The 6,418-nt window shown below is 36.3% G+C and overlaps 1 pseudogene; it reads right to left on the reverse strand.

Annotated features, from left to right (window-relative positions):
* Nucleotides 1-246: 246 nt before the first annotated feature.
* On the reverse strand, nt 247-892 carry LOC116095374 (annotated as a pseudogene).
* Nucleotides 893-6,418: the final 5,526 nt, after the last annotated feature.

Raw genomic sequence — 6,418 nt, forward strand, 5'->3', positions numbered from 1 at the left:
ATCTTGAACACAAAAAGAAGCTAAAGGAAGAGATGAAGAGACTGCGTGATGTACGGAGAGAAGCCTAGGAGAGTGAACTGAGAAAGACTGTGAGGAAGCCTGAGCAAGAATCTACCCCAATGAGACAGAAAGTAACAAAGCAGGGAGGCATTCCTCCTCTGGTCCTTCTCTCACAGCCTTTCTAACTCTGAATAAGAAATGACTCAGCAGGAGCTAGAGGACTGAGTTAACAGGTAAAGAAGGGCTTTAGCTATCAATGAGTTTCTTTGCTCTTGTATTGGCAATATCAATACGATTCTTGTTGGTGTCGGCCTTTTCTGTGATCTTCTGTATTGGCTGGTTTTGAGCATCAATTTCATTGCCCATATCCTAAGCCATGTTCTCTAGGTTGCCTAGGATGCTGCCCACTTGATTCAGGTTCTCTTCTTCTCTGGCATCATTAGTTATACGTTTGATGTATCCACCGCTGGCTGCTCCTGCAGTTTGCTGAGGCTGACCATTTGTTATCCGGCTTGGTTGCTTAGACACTATATTGCTAGGCGAGTTGTCGCCACCATCTCCCCATGTTGCCTTACAGTTCTTTCCAGACTCAAAGTGCTTTGTCCTAATACAAGGGCAGACACAGAGGCCACAACACTTGTTGAGTTCTGTTAAAGTCTTCTCTGCCTCTCTCATATCTTTATTTATTTGGTCCTTGCCTTCTTCAATGCGATTCAGTTGTTCCCCTTGCTCATCCAGCATAGTGATGGTCTTGATTCCTGCATCCTGAGACTCAATGGCTAAACCCAGGATTCTCCTCATGCTTTCCAGAGACTCATCAGTAACTTGGTGAGCCCGAAGCTGAATTTCTTCTGGTGACAGATTATCCATGATGAATCAAAACTACTGGACACAGAAATGGAAATATGGATACTCCTGTTGCTCCAGCCACTCCTCCTCAGCCTCCGCAGCTCTTGGACTTTCCAAGATCGGAAAAGGTGCGCGTGGGCACGGGAGAGTGCATGCGCCCCCACAATCCAGGTCTTAATAGGTAAACCTAATTGGCCATGACATCAAATCCATGAAACAGAGAATAGGAAGAAATCATGTTGATAGTTGCATGGATCCTTTGTGTATGTTGTCTAGCTTGCAAAAAGATCGAAGATGCTCCTCAGTCTTCTAGAGCAGAAATATAAGTTGCAGTCTTACATGACTGTGAACACATTAAGCTACAAAAATGATGAACATAGAATATCACGACTGCTAATACTGAGTGACACAAGTGTCCTGGCAGTAACCAAACAATTTTTAACTTTTTGATTGGAATTGAAGAATGCTCCATAGGAAAAACATAGTAAACTATTATAGCAAAAAATAGAAATCAAGACAAAATCAAGACGTTTTTAAATGAAATTCTAGTCACTCAGGAAAAATAAATTTTACTCTTTGACAGATAAAAACTCAAGAATTAAAAACTTCTGCAAAGATTATTTTATTTTTTTTGCAAAGATTATTTTAAAATGACATAAAAATATATTCTGCAGAACAGAGAACTAAATATTTGCTAGCTATAATCTAACAAAGAATATATTTATGTGTAACTTTCTTTGTCCATTAAGAATAATTTTTTCGCCATTCTGTCTGAGCTGGGGTCCAGAGCAGAACTTGGGTGTGCAAGCTCTGCAGCCAGTCCCACAACACCCAAAGGAAGCTCCACTCCCAGGTGCTCTGACACACCCAGGATCAGAGGTGAGCAGGAACCAACATCTGTCCCAACACTGGGAGTAATTGCACCAGCGGGACCAGGCACACAGGAACTCCACCCGCCCAGTGACTCGGGTTCCTTCCATCTCTCTGGGCTGGGAAACAAAGCAGAGCTTGGGAGCAAGCTCTGCAGCCAGTCCCACAACACACAGAGAAAGACCCACTACCAGGTGATCTAACAAGCCCAGGATCACAGGATCCCAGAATCACAGGATCACAGAGACAGCTTGACTCTGAGGAATTCTGACACAACCAGGATAACAGGAAGGACGGGATCCAGTCAGATTTAGCAAGGGCAGGTAGCACTAGAGTTAACCAGATGGCGGGGTGCAAACTTAAGAAAATAAACAACACAAACCAAGGTCACTTGCCATCATCAGAACCCAATTCTCCCACCATAGCAAGGCCTGGACACACCATCACACTGGAAAAGCAAGATACAGATCTAAAATCACTTATCATGATGATAATACAGGACTTTAAGAAAGACATAAATTGCACCCTCAAAGAAATACAGGAGAACACAGGTAAAGAGCTAGAAGCTCTTAAAGATGAAACACAAAAATCCCTTAAAGAACTACAGGAAAACACAATCAAACAGGTGAAGGAAATGAGTAAAACCATCCAGAATCTAAAAATGGAAATAGAAACAATAAAGAAATCAGAAAAAGAGATAACCCTGGAAATGCAAAACCTAGGAAAGAAATCAGAAGCCATACATGCAAGCATCACCAACAGAATGCAAGAAATAGAAGAGAGAATCTCAGGGGCAGAAGACACCTTAGAAAACATTGACAACAGTCAAAGAAAATGCAAAAAGCAAAAAGCTCCTAACCCAAAACATCCAGGAAATCCAGGATGCACTGAGAAGACCAAACCTAAGGATAATAGGTATAGAATAGAGTGAAGACTCTCAATGTAATGGGCCAGTAAATATCTTCAACAAAATTATAGAAGAAAACTTCCTTAACCTAAAGAAAGAGATGCCCATGAACATACAAGAAGCCTACAGAACTTCAAATAGACTGGACCGGAAAAGAAATTCCTCCCGTCACATAATCAAAACACCAAATGTTCTAAACAAAGAAAGAATTTTAAAAGCAGTAAGGGAAAAAAAGGCAAGTAACATGTAAAGGCAGGCCTATCAAAATTACGGTAGATTTCTTACCAGAGACTATGAAAGCTAGAAGATCCTGGGCAGAAGTCATACAGACCCTAAAAGAATACAAATGCCACCCCAGGCTACTATACCCAGCAAAACTCAATTACCATAGATGGAGAAAACAAGATATTCCAACAAAACAAAATTTACACAATGTCTTTCCACAAATCAAGCCCTACAAAGGATAATATGTGGAAAACATCAACATAAGGAGCAAAACTATACCCTACAAGAAGCAAGAAGGTAATCTTTCAACAAATCCACACAAACCTAATTCCACCTTTTACAACAAAAGCAACAGGAAGTGACAATTACTTTTTCTTAATATATTAATTTGAAAAATTACTATTACCAACATATCCTAACCGATTGAAATCCCATAATATGAGGTATTGGAAATTTGTTGATTGTCATCCAATGCTCTCTCTAATTTGGTAATTGGAGAAAAAGGTGAAATAGGTCCAACATTGTACAATCTATATACACTGTCAGCTTGTATGTTTGCGACAGTGTCTAGCTGTGTACAACATAAGGGTCTTGAAATCTTGCTTCTCCTATCTTAGCCTCTCTATTAGTAGTATTGTTTATTTCATGTTTTTACACTATACTATGGTTTTCAGAACAGATTATATATTTCAAAAATATTTATATATCCAAAAGAAACATAGATTATTAACTAAGGAGGTGGCTTGTAAGAGAACAACAAAAGGAGACTGAATGCTTTGCTTGACATTTGTAACTCTTGTATCAAGTTTGAAGAAGAGGACTATATAAGTTACTCTTTCTCTGAGATGAATGCTTTTCCAAATTATCACAGCTAATGAACCAAATTCTTACCCTCACCTAATGTCTGTGCCACCCTCCAAGCAAAACCATTGTTCATTGAAACAGTTGGCGAATGACTTTATGGATAGACCATCTTAATACCTACACCATTTCTTAAATGAATGTAACCTGTTCTCTGTGGGCTGAGAATGAAGTCACTCACTCAAGTCAAATAGCTTTGACCATAGCAGGAAGTCTGTATCCAAAAATCATGCCTACAATTCATTTCTTAGTGCAGCAGAACTATCAACTCTCAGCTTAGCTATGATGGAGGTAAAATCCTTTGGTGATGTGAGGGTCATTGAAATACAGCCTTATTACAATGACACCCAATGTCTAAAGTGTTCTTATTGTGGGCTTGTACCCCAGTAAGAGCCAAGATTTTAAACTGTACTAAAACAAAACAAACAAAAAGACTTTATATATTCATGTTCATTTAAGAAAATACTAGTAGTGATATATTATTTTCAAGTATACAGTTAATATGTTTGGAGTTATTTAAAATTTATATTGAGAAAAATGTATTTTCACTATTGCTGTAGATGAGCATCTACATAAGACTGTTAAATTGATTGTTGTTTTATATCAAACAACTTCTACAATACTTATTTTTATAGTTACAATATTTTATAAATTTTAAGGAATATGACAAAAAAGATATTGTAGGTATTGAAGGGGGGTCTCTGGGAGGAGTGGTGGTACAATATGGAAACAAGAATGTGATTCAATTCTATTTAATTAAAATATCTTTTTAAATGTTAACAAATCCAGATAAATTGAAATCATGTAACTTTTCTCATCATAATGCAATAAAAGTTTAAAAAAATTATTTAAGTCATTTGCTGGTTATAAAGTAATAAAAGTTTACTTAATATTTCTATATCCATATTAATGCAGTTAGAAAAGTTATAATGAATTTGCTAAATAGACAGAAAAAATTTGAATTTTCTTCTGATTTGACACTAATAAGCAGATGTAGTGAAACCAGAACTTATATTTTGCTTTTTATTGTCCTTTAGTGGCATTGAAACTTAGAAGTATCTCCAGTGTTTCTGTTTGTTACTTGGAGGAAATACAACATATTACTGTGTTGCTGTCATATTTGCATTTAGAGATAAATTATCATCTATTTATTATTGACTACTAAACATGTGAATAAAATTATATAAACTGATTATTATTTAAATAAAGCATATGAATTCTCTCAAAAAAAGAATAATTTTTCCAACTCTTCACATTTTGCTCTCTTTCCTAATTTCATGTTATTTAATGTATATTAATATTCCATTTTGTCAATATGTAATATATTATATATATTATGTAAAAATATATGAACTCAATCACTAAGCAAGAAATCAAATAATCTGATCAATCAGTAACTGGCTGATGTCTTTCCTGCTTAAAGGAAAATAAGGGAAATATGCAACTGTTGTTGGCAAGAGTGGATCATAACCCCGGATTCCGTTGTAGATGTAAGTTTCAATTCTGAAGAGTACAACATAGGACCTTTTATGAATTACAGAGGTAGGCAGTGTTGGGAAATTAACATAAAACATGTGACATTCCATCCAAGAAGAAAATTGTTTTCTTGTAGCAAAAGATATAAATCATAAAGGGAACTGACACAGATAAATGATTTCTTTAAAATGAGCATGAGTATGACTGTCCCTTCATGAGCAAGGAACAGGGAGTGTGAGGGTTTCTATTTCTGTGAAAACAGTCACCTCATTCAACCTCACCAGTCTGGTGATCATATTTAACATCTTATGTTCATCTTATGCATATTTTCTTTTAACAAATGCATGTGTCTATACTAGCACACAAAATACAGAAAACCACCTGGTGTTCACATACCTATAAAACTGAACAATGGCTTCCTCTGTATCTCTGACACTTTTTACTATCTGAGAAAACGAACTTAAGCACATGAAATTAAGAAACTGCAACACATTGTCATGGCATCTGACCTGGTTCTGGTCACCTGGGATATTGCTTAAAGTAATCCCCAGTCATTTATGTTACATGCACAATGATGCTGTTAGAATGGTTTTCTTGTACTTTGAAGATGATAACTAAATCTAGGCTCCATATGCCAAATATAGCCTGGCGCCAGCTGGTTATAAATCTGTTCTCATCTCTCTGAGGGAGTTCTTTATAAAATTCATGACTTGAGACAATTCCTTGTACAGTAAGCATGATAGCATATCCCTCTTCAGTTGTGCTAGAAAGAAATGGTATGAAATTCCCTGATTTAAGCTAATACTCTGTTTTAAAAAATAACACCACCACCACCACCAACAACAACAATAATAACAACAACAACAACATAAAGTATGAATATGAACAATGTATATGTTGTAGAAGAAACCTTAAAATCCAGCCTTGAGTTTTCATTGTGTTATTTAAACTTAATTTGGTTAATGGAAAGAATAGACATGCCACATGTTTGGATGTATGGTCAATTCTGAAAACATAAATGCAAAACATAAATGTGTATGCAACAACAATTAATGAAAAACAGGTCATGAATTTAAAAAAGAAAAAGGAAGGAATTTTCAGAGTTTTGAGGAAAAATGGGAAGGAGGAAAGTATTTAATTATAATATAATCTTAAAAATAGAAGAGCTCCATTGGTCTTTTCTCTAATTCCTTCACTGGGGACCCTGCACTCAGTTCGATGGATGGCTGT

The sequence above is a fragment of the Mastomys coucha genome, unplaced genomic scaffold (genome assembly GCF_008632895.1).
Source record: "Mastomys coucha isolate ucsf_1 unplaced genomic scaffold, UCSF_Mcou_1 pScaffold18, whole genome shotgun sequence".
Classification (NCBI taxonomy): domain Eukaryota; kingdom Metazoa; phylum Chordata; class Mammalia; order Rodentia; family Muridae; genus Mastomys; species Mastomys coucha.